Genomic DNA, 15,360 nt, shown 5'->3' with positions numbered 1-15,360 from the left:
CATTGTGGAAGTTGATAGGTTAAATAAATTTAAGGAGGAACTGGACAAACATTTAGTGGGGATTGTTTTGTAATTTCTTCTTTTTTTTTTTGGCTGATGCTGCATAAGCTCATACACTTGCTTTCTTGCATCACATGCCACCACTACTACTACTACTACATGGATTACCACTCTCTCTTCTCCCACTCAACCATCCTTTTATCCATTGCAGCAACTTGCCCTTGATGCCATACTGCTCCAATTTTTACAGTAGTCTTCCATGTGCAAGTTTTAAAATGTTGATGGACAGTATATGTCTGCAGAAAGAACAGAGAGAAGATGAGGGAAGAGGGGTAATGCACTTAGGAAGTCCATAAAATCTAAGAGAGTGCATCCAGTTTAAATTTGTGGCAAGTGCAATGTTGAGTCAGTTTGGTGTGTCATAAGCACTGGGAAAACAAAAATGAGAGTAAAAGTATGTTAGGCCTAATGACTGTGATGAGTAAAACAAACAAATATAAAGAGAAATAGAGTGAATAAGAATGTCTTATAAAGGGGGATTTTAACTTTCCAGTTATTAACTGGAACTTGTGTGTTGGTCACTCAAATTAGTAAGCTAAATGTTGATGGCATTCTTACTCTACCTAAGACACCACACATAAAGGGGCACAAATTGACAGATGGTTGCAGGAGAGATGTGTGAAAATTTTTCTTTCAGCCAGAGGGTAGTTGATTGTTGGAACAAATATCCATATGTTATGGAAATGGGTAATTTGAATAAATTTAAGGAAGAATCAGACAAATTATTGAAGAGGATGGACAGGTGGAGGAAATATTTTTTGGCTGATGCTGTATAAGCTTGCATACTTGCAGCATTTTTTAAAACTACTTACTACCAGTGTGCAAAATTGGTAGGTGGGTAGGCAAAAATCCATGCCTTTTTATACATTTCTTTGTTTTCAATATCTAAAAATATTAGAATTTTTACCTTTTCTGCAAAAAACTTACATACCTGACAAACTTGGGTGAACAGAATTTAGGATTAAAGATCCACATATTTTGAACTGTATTTTCAATATTAAGCAGCAACAATAATCCAGTATGCAAGAGAGAAATATGCATGGGGAAACTTTCAGTCATAATAATGTATTTAATTAAAAAATGTTCTGCAAATCAACTCTCAGGAAATCCTGAGACTAGGATTCTTCTATTTAAAGCCTAAAGATATTGGTGTAGCGATTCTGCAAAATTAAACCAGATTTTGTAATAACTGAGAGGAAAGTGGAGGAGAAATTGTTGAAGATAAACATAAAAAAGACATCCAGGATGGACGGGATCTATCCAGTTATATTAAAGGAGGCAGCAAAGGAAGTAAGCAAACCCTTAGCCATAATTATGAGAGCTTCTTTGGACTCAGGGGAGGTACCCATGGACTGGAGATCTGCAAATATGACCACCATTCACAAAGGAGGATCAAAGGGCAACACAAGTAATTATAGACCTGTTAATTTAACTTCTGTTCCAGGAAAATTAATGGAGGCACTGGTTAAAGAAGTACTGCAGGATCATCTAGACAAGACTTCAGTTATAGCTCGGACACAGCATGGTTTTGTTAAGGGAAAGTCTTGTCTGACCAATTTTATTGGATACTATGGTGTGGTCACAAAGGAACTGGATGCAGGGAATAACTTTCATATCATATATTTGGATCTTAGAAAGTCTTTTGATACTGTTGCACATGGAAGACTGCTACACAAATTGAAGTAGTGTGGCATTAGAGGCAAATTGCTGCTATGGATAAAGGGATAGTTGAGTGGGAGAAGACAGAGAGTGGTAATCAATGGACACTGCTCATCGTGGACTAATGTTATTAGTAGAGTCCCTCAGGGTTTAGTATTGGGTCCATTGTTGTTTTCTGTATTTATAAATTATATTGATGATGGTATATCAAGCTAAATGTACAAGTTTGCAGATGATACGAAGGTTGGCAGGGTTGTTAAGGACAACCCCATTACTAATGAGAGTACGCTGCTGCAACAGGATCTAGAAAAGTTGAGCAGATGGGCTGAGAGGTGGCAAATGAAGTTTAACATTGACAAATGTAAAGCACTATATATGGGAAGCAGCAACCCCAGAGTGATGTATCAACTCTGTGGTAATACACTGACAGTGGTAGAGAACGAAAAGGACCTGGGGGTAATTGTGCAGGCAGATATGAAGTTTTCTGAGCAGTGCAGACGGTCTGCAAGAGTAGCTCATAGTGTCTTGTCAATGATATACAGGAATTCTAGCAGGGACAGGGATGTGATTATTCCCTTGTATAAGGCACTGGTCAGGCCACACCTTGAGTACTGTATACAGGTCTGGAGGCCTCATTTTAAGAAGGATGTAGAGCTACTGGAATGAGTACAGAGAAGGGCAACAAGATTAGTGAATGGGACATAGGGTTGCTCTTACGAAGAAAGGCTTAAATTTTGAAAAATTACAGTGTCTGGAGACTAGGCACCTGTGAGGTGATCTGATTGAGGTGTATAAAGCCTTGAATGGTTTGAGCATGCTCAATGCTGATGGAATTTTTCCTCTTGCTCAGAATAATCATTTGAGAGGGCATAAATTCAAATTGAGGAAAGACAGATGTAGGATAGATGTACAGAAGTTTGCCTTTAGCCAGCGGGTGGTTGGTTGGTGGAACAGACTTCCATTCTTTGTTGTGGAAGTTGATAGCCTAAATAAATTTAAGGCTGAGCTGGACAGGTACTTGGAACGAACAGAGGGGTGAAATGGGAGCATGTTTTTTTTTGGCTGATGCTGCATAAGCTTGCTTTCTTGCATCATATGCCTCTACTAATGCTAATGCTAATACCATTATAAGCACTCACTACTAAACATTAAGTATAATTCTTTCTGCACAATAGTTTGGATTTATTCTATATAAACTCCACACAACAAAGAGGTAATGTGGATGTCTTTAAACTATCAAAACCACTTATCTATGCCAAACCATGCTAGAAGAAAATTCATTCAGTTTGTCCTACTGTAAAAGGGCACTTGAATCTTGACAAAGTCAATAAATAAATCTAATTCTCTAGTATTGTGAAAACTTTCATTTGGCTTGCAGAAGATTACTCTACCGTACTACGTGACTGTTCAAGCACACTGTATTTACTCAGCTGCTAAGGCTATTTTCTGAAGATGAGCAATAGTTGTTGCTCAGAGCTCTATCATAATGCATTACAATAATTTTTTGATAGTTTCATTACTTTAAAAAGCAAAATGAAAGATTCCGTTCTATTTAATTGCATTAACAATTCAAAATACCATTGTTGCTAAGCCCACCAAATTTATATGTCCAGTTTCATTTTTTTTATTTCAAATGTACACAAAAATGCACATGATAAAATCGATATCATTTCATTTAAACTTTCCTTGCTAAGGCCACAAGATTTACATGTCTAATTTGATTTTTTCCCTTTCCGATGTATGTGAAATCCATGTGATTAAATCACAACATATTTGAAGTAAAGGTAAAAAAGAAGTAAACTGCAACCATTATCACAATCCAATGCAGGATGGAAGCCTCCTTAACATTTATTATTATTTTTATTATTATTATTATTATTATTATAATCCATATGGTGTAGCAAGGAAGCCCGATGCTTATGCTGCACAGACCAAAAAAAAAAAAAAAATTGAGAGAGAAGTAGAAAGGAATCACCAAGAAAAAGAAGAATAATGATATCCAGCTCAGGACCCTGGATGTGCCAAGCCCATAATCACCAGATGTGAACCCCTGGGGCATGGGGCTTGAACCCCGGTCTATTCAGAGCATGTGCTACTGCACTCCCACTCAGCTAAGGAGGCTTTGAGCATAATTGATATACTGTAGTGGTCACAAATTATTAGAGAGGTTGGACAGGTGACAAAGAGATATTCCCAGAATTTTCTAAACGAGGGGTTAAGATGGTTTAAGGCTGAGGCTAAAAAGGTGTTCACTAGAATCATTAAGCTATAATCATCATATATGAGCAAATAAATCCACACTTTTTGATCATGGGGACCCCTTTAGCCACTACCTGGGGGTAACTGTAAAGTCAGATGTGAAGTTCTCTGAGCAGTGCAGATGGACTATTAGGGGAGCTCATGGGATTCTGTTAATGATATACAGGAATTCTGGCAGCAGGGATAAGGAGGTAATTATCCCATTGTATAAGGCAATGGTTAGGCTACATCTTGAGTACTGCATACAGGTTTGGAAGTCTAATTTTGGAAAACGTGAATCTGCTGGAATAGGTGCAGAGAAGAGCAATGCAATTAGTGAGGAGAGTAAAAGGGTATTCTTACCAAGAAAGACTTCAGTTTGCAAATTACAGCATTTGGAAACTGGATAGTTGCAAGATCTGATTGAGATGTTTAAAGCTCTGAATGGATTGAATGAGCTATATATTGATGGCATCCTTACTCTACCTTAAACAACACGCAAGAGGGGGCATAAACTTAAATTGAGGAAGGATGGTTTCAAAATAGATGTGCAGAAATTTGTTTTCAGCCAGCAGGTGGTTGACTGCTGGAACAAACTTCAATCTGGTGTTGTGGAAGTGGGTGGGCAGATGGGCAGGTGATACTGGAAGTGTATATATATATATATATTTTTTTTTTTTTGGCTGATGCTATATAAGTTTGTTTTTTCTTTTTTTTTAATCATTTGCCATTATAAATACTAATCAGATTACATAAACTGTTTCTTAAGAGAAGCATGATTTTGATTTAGCTAGCTATTACTTATGCTAGCCCCTTGGCAGACCAGCATACTTAATGGCTCAATCAGTAGCACATGTGGCCTCTGTAAAGGTCAAAGTTCATATAGTTAATGATGGGAGATATTTTGACCTTGGGAACTTTATCCTGTGCCAAGTTAGTTAGCCTCAAGAAGAGTTAATCTTTTTTTTTTAATTTTCACCCTGCAAAACAGATACAATAACCTTAAAAGAAATACAATAAACATGCATAATAAATACATATAACAGACACATAGTAAACCATATTCTTTTAGCTTCTGCTGCAAAGAAATCATGCAAGTTGTGTCAAATTGCAGCAAAGTATCTAAACCGGCTACAACATATATTAAAGCAAGAGGGAAAACTCAATCAGGTTAAAATCTGTCTAACTTATTTCAAAGAATTTTCATATATATCTGTCCTTTTATATTTTCTGGATTAATACTTTTAATATAAAACTTCCTAGAAACTCTGGTAAAAAATATACTATAACCCATTTCTGTTTAAAAATATAACAGTAAAACCACTTTTTAAAATTTTGGGATGGGGAAACAATTTGTTTACACATATTTATTATTATTACAAGTAATCCAGGTTAAAAAAAAAAAAAAAAAAAAGTATTAGTATTGGCAATGATGTAAGGAAGAAAAAGTGAACCAGCAAAAATTATCCACTTCAACACTAGGTAGAAATTTATTCCAACATTCAATTACTCTCTGGCTGGATGCAAATTTTTGCACGTATATTCACCTAGTTTCTTCTAGACATCTGTAAATCCCTCCCCCCCCCATTTTTTTTTTTTATTTACACAAGCTCTATTTCTGCAAGGTTAGGTGGTAAGTGGCTCCGATAGTTAATGATCCTTTGGCTTAAAAAAAAACTAATGATCTTTTATTCATTTAAACCCTTAAAACATCCATAAAATACAATTTCTAGATTTGTCAAATCTGTTTCAATTAAAATTTATGAAATGGGGAATGAAAATTTTCTAAATATTTCTGAACAGAGGCTGAAATAAACATATTTGAAGAAAATAATTTTAGTATACACAAGTTTATATGTAATTTTTATCATCTGGGCATCTAGAAACCATATTAATCCATTTTTAGGTATGACAAAACAGGTTGCATGGGAGATCATTTAGATCAGGAGTTCTAAAACTTTGCTATACCACAATCCTCTAAAATAATAAATGAATTTGTGTGAATCCCCCTTGCCCTACCATAAATAAAATGAATAATTTCATTTTTGTTAGAGTGTGATGAGAAAGAAATATACTACTTACTTTTAAAATTACATTTTAATTATTAAAAAAATTTAAATAAAATAAATGTTTTAAATAAATAAAACATTTATATAAACAATGATTTATATAAATAAAATATTTTATATTTATACGGATTTATATTTAAATTTATATAAATAATAATATAAATATAATAAAAATTACATAAAATAAAATTTATATAAATGATTATATAAAATAAAACTGTTGCACTGTAAATAAACAATCCCATTAAAATCTAAGGCAAATTTAAAAATAATTTTGCATCCATTCTGCCTTCTGGAGAAGACAACCCACAGTTAGCACTGATTTAGACAGTTTTTCAGCAGAGCATGCTCAAATTTTTAATGGATAAAAATGAGAAAAAGAATTTTAATTTTCTTCAAAAGTGCATCAAGAAGGTATTAAAAGTCAACATGGTCTTCACATACATGCTAACAAGTAAAGGTGGTTACACAATTAATTAATATTTCAACATCATAACTTCAAATAAGTTGAAATAAACTTATTTGAAGAAAATACATTATAGTGTATACACAAGTTTACACACAACTTTTACCATCTGGGCAGTGGTGGGAATCAAAAATTTTAAAAACTGGTTCTCTATTGCCTTACTCCCCCTTTTCAAGGTAAAAAAAAAAAAAAACCCAAACAGACCAAAAGTAGCATAGCTCGCATGCCATTCGGTGTTAAACAGCTTTTAGGGACTGGCTCAGCAAACTCAGGAAATTCTAGGAACAGGTTCGCTCGGACCAGTGTAAACCAGCTGAATCCCACCACTGCATCTGGATATCTAGAAACCATATTAATTCAACATCAGGTATGCCAAAACTTCAGGTTCCATGGGAAATCATTTAGATCAGAAGTTCAACCTTTGTATATATCACAATCCTTTAGACCAGCATTTCCCAAACTGGGGTCCGTCCAGTGGGGCCACGAAACGGTGGTCAACCAAATATATATATGTGCATATAACATATGCATGTTATATACCTTCTTGATGCACAAACTTTTTTTGATATTTGAAGGGGTCTGTGAACTTTTTTTTGATTTTTGAAAGGGTCCATAGATCTCAGTAATTTGGGAACCACTGCTTTAGACCACAGATTTTTAATTGATAAAATGAGGAAAAGAATTTTCTCCAAAGATATTGTGAGAAGGCATCAAGAAGGTATTAAAGTCTTCATGCATGTGCCAAGAAGTTAAGGTCGACTTAGGTAGTTACACAATTAATACGTGTGGTGGGATCAAACTTAATCAAACCAATAATAAAAAAATATTATTAATAATACTATGCCTTGAACTAATAATATTATGCTATAATGAAAATAAATAAAATCTTACACTAAGAAGCTAATATTTTTTTCATTCATGATGCAGCGTGCGTTATGAAACTTAACAAAATTACCTGAATTCACAGGCATATACTATTTAATAATCCATTAGGAAAAGCAAACACTAATCATCTAAATCAGATCCATGTAAAAATTAAGTCATAACGGTGTCATATATAAGTAAACACTTATTTTCTTTTTTATTTTTCCCTATCTTCTTAGGCAGACACCTATCATAAATAAAATAAATATATAAATTACTGATTACATACTACTTATTTAGAATACTATCTAAAATTCATATTTCATTCTTATTTAGAATTTCCATATAAAATTAGTATTTGATTCTTATTTTGAATTTCCATGTAATATTATAACCTCTAATTCTTTAACTATTCATATAACTGCAATTTATCTAACCCATTCAGAGCTGAAATAAAAACTAATTGAACTAGCTTTTTCCAGTTTTTCATCTCTCTCTCTCTCTCTCTCTCTCTAATTAAAAAATTACATCACCTATTCCTTTCTTAAAAATTTTAATTTTTTCAAATTCTAAGTTTCCTCATTCTCCCCAGTGTTGTCCTAGAACACTACAGGTTCAACAACCTTTCATTTTTAGAATGACACATATAGAAATGTCATTTCACAAGGAAAATGCATAAGAAACAATATGCTCTGCCTCTAAAAGCAAAAAAATGTATGAGGAACAAAAATGCCCAACTTTGAATATATATTCTGAACACAGTTCCTTAATACTCAATTTTCAGAGAACACTCTCAAGTTTACTCTTATAACATACAGAGGGTTTGGACTTGGCCAGATCACACTGTCCTACTTAAAGTCCCAGGGGCTCACATCTGGTGAGTATGGGCTTGGCACACCCAGGGTCCTGAGCTGGATATTATCATTCTTCTCTTCCTTGGCGATTCCCTTCTACTACTGTCTGTTTGTTTGTTTCTCTCTCTCAGGGTAACTTGGAAATTTTTTTTTGGCTGGTGCAGCATAAGCTTCAGGCTTCCTTGCACCATAGGGCTAATAATAATAATAAGGCAAATTTACTGAGATTGCTCTGGGGAGGCCAAAGTTGTGGCCCTAAAATTAGCATCACTGGAGCCCTGGGGCTCTCTATGATATTATTTTTAGGGCCTCTAAACATATGATCTCCAACAGTATTAGTCCCCCACCTTACAAAACCAAGGAAAAAGGCAGAAATGGCTGAGAGCATATTATAATATCAGAGAATTTTAAGTTTTCCCAGCATGCAATTTTGCCGAAAAGTAAATTTATTTCAAAATACTAGTAGACATTTTCTGATATAGCCATGTAACATAAATTTTTGCTATGTGTCAAAGATTAATCAAATTTACTGAATAGCTACACAGCACTGACCAAAAAATTATTTTAAGTAATGTAGTTTTTCACGAGATGTGATTAAAAAGTTTGGGAACTGACTTTGTATCTTGAAAATGAAGTGCTGTAACATGTTTGGTAACTCACTCAGATTTACTACATCGTACTACATCTAACTCACTCAGATGTAGTAATGCTGTTATGTTATTTTGGTTTTTAGGAGCATTAGCAACTAAGGCCATATTGCTCCGGGTATGTGCGGTGGTCATTCCCTGACCTTTCCGCATCCTCCGTATTTGGTGGTCACGGGCGATGTAGCAATGCACAAACTGCCTATTTATCTAGAGTCAGTCTGAATTAGCACACAATAAAGGGAAGGTGTTTTATCTGTTTCAAATTATAGAAACGTGTAACAGAAAACCCACAAAACATCATTTGGAGAAAATACTATATGGTTTGCAAGTCGATGGAAGATGATCTTTGCTCTGGCTGCTCTTCAACTTCAAATAACAATGACCGTTCGTGTTTGTGATCTGATCAGGAGTGAGTGATATTTTAACTATTTGTGAAGTTTCCAAAAAAACTGCTATCTGTTACAGGAGAAGTCAATCAATTTTAACAGAAGATTTGGGAATGCTATGTATTTCAGCAAAGCTTGTGCCTCACACCCTCACTGATGATCATAGAGTGGCAAGTTCTCGCATGCCAAGATCTTTGCCAACCCACACTTTGTTTCTTCCATTATTTGGTGAGGAATTGTTGGTGTATATAGCCTTGGCCTGAAAACAAAGGCCCAGTAGTCTCAATGGACAATTCCATCTTCTCCAAGTCCAAAAAAAGGAAGGAAATCTTGATAAAATGCGAAGAACATGCTTACGTTTTTTTGACTAACAGGGCATTGTTCATTGTAAATTTGATCCAATGGTCCTACATCGAACCAGGAATACTACAATACCTTTCAAAGAAAACGGCCAGAAAAGTGTTCTTCGGGGAATTGGTACATGCATAATAATAGCATCCCTACATACTTAGCATTTCCTATCTCCTTAGGCAGACACCTATCATAAGTAAAAAGGCAAACAGAATATGAAGTGCTTACAAAGCTTCGTTGCAGTGGTACCCATCTAGCATACATACTGGATTTAACTCCCTGTGATTTTTTTGTTTCACAAGCTAAAACCAACTTGAAAGGTCACAGATATGCAATGACTGAGAAAATTATTTGGAATGCAATACAAGAATTATTAGGAACCAAGAATCTGACCAGGAGTTGCAGAAGTGTTGGAATTGTACTACTTTGAGAAGATCCATCTGAATAGCTGGTAAGTTTAATTTACTGTGTGGGCAACTCACAAAGTTAAGCCCCCTTGAAAGATCACAGTTATGCAACAACTGAGGAAATTATTCTGAATGGAACAGAATTAAAAATTGTGACCAGGAGTTGCAGAAGTGTTGGAAATGGACTACTCTGAGAAATCCATCTGAATAGCTGGTAAGCTTAATTTCCCAAATATTAGTTCACTCCCTGAATTGCTGATCACACCTCATATATTTATGGTATATCAGAAAAAGTATGAATGTATATTCTATGTGGTCAACATATGTACATCATAGTAATTCTCATACAGTAACAAACCGGTTTTACATTTCGGTTCATATGGACTCAAACATAACATCATTGCAATGACAAAATATACTGCTTGTGCAATGATTTTTTTTTCTATTGTTAGGCATTTGTTTTTTGGGTGTGATATGAATCCCATAAACTCTTTTCTATGGAAGAGTATCATATAATTTGGTGCAGATATTAAAATTCCAGAAATTTAATTTCTAACAGATTTCCCACAGGGCTACTTTTCATCTTTACAATTTAGTCATTGCAATGAGAAATAGCTTCTATGTCTCGTATTTATTTACTGTACAATCAGATACGAAGTTTTCTGAGCAGTGCAGACAGGCTGCCAGAGCAGCTCACAGGGTCTTGTCAATGATATACAGGAATTTAGCTAGCAGGGATAAGGAGGTGATTACCTTTTTCATAAAGGCAATGGTTAAGCCACACTGTGGTACTGCTTACAGGTCTGGAGACATCGTTTTTGGAAGGATGTAGAACTGCCGAAATGAGTACAGAGAAGAGTAACAAGATTGGTGAAGGGAACAAAGGGTTTCTCTTAACAAGAAAGGCAATTTGCAGAACACCTGCAAGGTGTTCTGCAAATTGCCTTTCTTGTTAAGAGAAACTTTCAGAACACCTGCAAGGTGTTCTGCAAATTGCAGCATCTGGAGACTAGGCACCTGCAAGGTGATCTGATTGAGGTGTTTAAGGCTTTGAATGGTTTGAGTAAGCTCAATGCTGATGGAATTCTTCCTCTTGCTCAGATTACACACTTGAGGAGCAAAAAATTCAAATTGAGGAAAGACAGTTACTAATGCTAATGCCAATTGACAGTCCATAATTGGGGAACTAATAAATGCACAAGGAAGCTTGAAATATAACAATTCTGAATGTAAGAGGAATATTCAACCAGCTGAAAAAATAAATAAGTAAAATACTGAGTGCAGATCTCTTTCTTTGTAAATCTTTGGGAATGCCTTTTGACAGCAGACCATTGTTATAAATGGAAAATGGTAACATTTCTGAAGAGGATAATATCTGCAACATTACTGATTGGGTGAAATGGGAAAGTTTTTTTGGGTTTTTTTTTTTTTTTTTGCTGATGCTGCATAAGCTTGCTTTCTTGCATCATATGCCCTTGCTAATGCTATTTAATTTTCTCCTAGCTCTGCAATATCTAAATCTAATTTCTTCTATTGGAAGGAGTGCTGTTTACGAAATGAAAGTAAACTGTACACAAAAATTTTCATGAATGTAATTTCGATACATTTTATATACTTGGAAATTTAATTTTCTAAGTTTATAAAGAACACAAAAATTCGTTGTTAACAATTCCAGCAGTTTAAAATTATGATGAAAATGACGATGAGGTAACTCACAGTTATATTAATTTGGATATATCTAAAGATTATTCGCACATAATTTAAAATACACAAATCTAATTTTAGTAATTTCGAAAACGATCGAGAATAGATCGATTTCTTAGTGTGCTAAAATTGTAAAATTCCATCCAGATCCTTTTTAATACCCACTAAAACATAAATATATATGACGTATCCAAAGCTTGGCATTTTTCTAGGGTAACATTGCAGAATTAACAAAACAATTTCATTTTTAAAGAAACACAGTTGTGGCCTTCAGATAACAACGTATATCCAAGGTGGGGAACACACCCTACCGGTAGGTATAAAAAACACTGCGGAAAGCATCAGATCGCTAGCGTTAACCGTTACCACGGCACCGGCTCCTCCTGCGTTGACCGACGGAGTAAACTATCGGCAGAGACGGTAACCTGTATTTGATATCCAGGGTGGGCGACATGTCCCTCAAATAATCTTCGCTTATGCCCTCTCACTATGCACAATCCATTTGAAAAGCAAACACTTATTAAATAACAAAAGCATCAATCTTTTAAATACCTGAGTGGCTCCAGGAGTGGAGGATGTTGGCTTTTTCCACTAAAATCCCTGCATCATCGTTGAACACTAATACCCACCGCCATTGCACTTGTCCATTACAGCTCCTAAAGGTTGAAATCCTGTACTGACTAACCGATTAACTGTCATCGCTGCGTACTTTTCGATACCTGTAGGTGGCACCACGAGTCGTGGCGCTAAATTTAACGATTTCACTTTGTTCGGCTTTTGCAAACGCAGGTGGTTGGGAAAGGAGAAGTTAAACTCGTTTGTGGCTTTGGCAGTTTTCTCTCCTCTTACGAAACTGTTTGGATTTAAAAAGTGTACTACATCGTTTCAATGACAATTAATCCGCTTCCGGGGCAAAACCGCAATTTGAACAGCTGGGTTATATAAACTAACGGATGCGGTGGTTATCATGCGAAAATGTGTACGCTGTTCCAAAAGGATTACTTCATCGAGATTTATAAGGATAGATATCTGGGGAGAGAAAATTTGTTTATTTAACATTAAACATTTAGCGCCTGGGTGAGCAAATCTGTAACTCCACCAGAGGCAAAACTATAAAGTCTGTTACCCGCCCCCTCCCACTGCCGAACGACTCCCACATAATCAGGAGCGAGCCGTCTCGAGGGTGAAAGGGATGCGCTTCACCCGGGCGCCAACGTTCAAGGGAAGTCTGAAAACCTGAAACTTACATACACATATTTAGAAAATTTTAAAGCAAGCGCCAAATTTCAATGGGCACCAGGACGCTACGTACCCTAGGAAAGCACCTGCACATAATCTTCAAGAATCATACCAAACTAGCCGTCTGCCTCCATTGACTTCTTGAATGTCTCAATGATGGCAAACTTGGCAGTATGGTAGTTTCGCCACTAAACTGCTCACCTGCTTAAAGGTCCGGGTTCAAATCCCACAGACAATTCAAGAAACATTAAGATCTTTTCAATGTGCGTTTTTTTTTTTTTCTTTTTTATCCAGCAAACAAATAAGCCGGCTCAAGATTCGATGACGTCTCGTGGCCTCAGTTTCCTGGGCACTAACCCAAAAAACCTATCCTACTGCTAAACTATTTATTTTATACTTACCCTTAGATTTAACACTTATCTTTGGTTCAAATAACATTTGGCTGTACCCTTCATTAGATTAATTTTTTTCTTTTCTTTTTTTTTTCTGGGAATATGATCACCTGTTTTCAATTATCCTCACATTGGGAAAAGTTTAAGTTCGGAAACAGGTCGTCAGACGTAAATATCCAGTGCTCCATATTTCGTGTGTTTTAAGGCTGTATTGCCTGTTTGGTAATGAAAACCTTCCACGTGGTACTAACTCAGTACCATCTAACTACTAATGAGGGAACCCCACTTTCTGCCGAAAACAGGATATAAGAAAACAAACTGCAGTGTAGTCGAAGATTATTGGTCCCCAAGAGACGGAGGCCAATGTCCTAAGCGGAAATGCTTTTTAGATAAAAAAAAAAATAATAATAATAATACAAATAAACGCTAATAAATCAGAAAATATAAAATCAAAAACGATCAACAGCATTTGATTTAAGGGATTTAAGATTAACTGTCCAGTCAATCGGAATCCTATATAACATATTGACAATATCTGATATGTAAATATGGTTAATTAATCTTAGGAATGTACCAAGAGTTATCTCCCGCAATAACAATTAACGTGCTCACACAAAAGCTCTGTATACTAACCCCATTTGCTCTCACCTCTCCCTGAGGTTTATATGCACCCCTTGTCCCCAGTGAATTCTAAATACATATGTCTAAATTTAACGCTAAGTTGGTAATCCTCTTAGAATACTCAAACCATTTATCTTCAAGAATGGTAAAGAATTTAAACGGTACAGTGTTATTTATCACGTGTTTAATTCTCCATAAAAAGCTAATAAGATTTCAGGAGTGCTCTCCTAGAACTCTACCCCTTGGCTACAATCGAGACTTGCTAGGTTTCAAAATTCGGAGAATACTGGAGAGGAAAGTCTGATATTCGTATCCAGTGCCTGAAATTCTCTTAATTCGAATCAAATTTGCAGTTTTTAATAAATCAATTTTAGAGCGCTATTAAAGGCAAACGGAATACGTCACGTTGTAAGAAATGTCACTGCAAACGCAGAAGTGCTATTTTTGTATTGCTGGAATTCTATACTTGAGCCTGTGCATGTATTGATTTTCACCTACACACATTCCAGAAAGGTTTCTTTTCTTTCTTTTTTTCTAATAATTTGTGTTATTGCTTCTCTGAACTTTCTCAGAAACAATAACAGATTTATTTGGGGAACTGGATTTTTATTGAAAGGAAAATGGTAGTTGAAGGATGCAAGTGGAATTATCACCTGCATCATAACATTTTCTGGGTATCCTTTCAGCATCTTATTCGGTGAAGCAAAAATAAATATATAAACTATATATTCAATTTATTTTCAAGCTTTAATTTCCACAATTCCTGCTTCTGATTCAAAACAACTGTTTTCCATTTATACACTAAGCCTAAATATATAATATTTTGTATATTAGATTCTGTGTTCGTTTGGTAAGATACACCGAATACACCTTAAAATACGCTATATACTATTAGTAAATGAGATTTATTCATACTGATAGCAAATACTGACCTTTAAGAATCAGGAAGTATCTTGGCATGCCAGAGCTTAAATAAAATAGTAATCCAAGGCCTCAAATACTAACCGTAATACTGATAATTCTTCACTGAAATAAGAACTGTGACAGCTCCTTCTGCTCAGCTGTTCTAATGGCTCCATCTAACGACAAAATATAAAATGAGGAATAAAAGCGAATTTTAAAAATTAACGATATTTTATCTTTAATTTGAAAATTGAAATACTTAGACTTGTTTCAATAAATGCAGTCAATAGATCAATAAAAAATGATTTACAAATAAAGCAGCATTATCTAGTGGCACGCGTACCATTTGGTATAGTAAAATGGTCTCTCGACGGCGGTTGTAATTAAGAAATAAATATAAAATAAATTCCTTATTAATATTCTATTATATTTTTGTATTTTATGTTAACATTTATGTCAATATTTCAGGAGACTTTGGCCTTCTCTTTACTCCATCTAGT

The 15,360-nt window shown here is 35.2% G+C and overlaps 1 protein-coding gene across 9 annotated transcripts in view; it reads right to left on the bottom strand.

Annotated features, from left to right (window-relative positions):
- The window catches only part of LOC150075804 (oxysterol-binding protein-related protein 6-like), a 401,843-nt gene extending 386,866 nt beyond the window's left edge, over positions 1-14,977 (bottom strand). For 4 of the 9 annotated variants that reach the window (XM_090387957.1, XM_090387963.1, XM_090387965.1 and 1 more), the window contains exon 1: positions 12,258-12,373. The gene's annotated coding sequence lies outside the window, so the exon portion shown is untranslated. Of the gene's footprint in view, positions 1-7,447; positions 7,486-12,257; positions 12,374-14,889 lie in introns of those variants that run through there. The other 5 variants (XM_090387958.1, XM_090387961.1, XM_090387959.1 and 2 more) reach the window with 4 other exon arrangements.
- Between the last annotated feature and the right edge of the window lie 383 nt (positions 14,978-15,360).

Source organism: Mastigoproctus giganteus, chromosome 13, assembly GCF_048544385.1.
Source record: "Mastigoproctus giganteus isolate SK-2022 chromosome 13, ASM4854438v1, whole genome shotgun sequence".
NCBI classification, from domain to species: Eukaryota; Metazoa; Arthropoda; class Arachnida; order Uropygi; family Thelyphonidae; genus Mastigoproctus; species Mastigoproctus giganteus.
The sequence above is the reverse complement of the archived record's forward strand: the minus strand, read 5'-3'. Positions and strand labels throughout refer to the sequence as shown.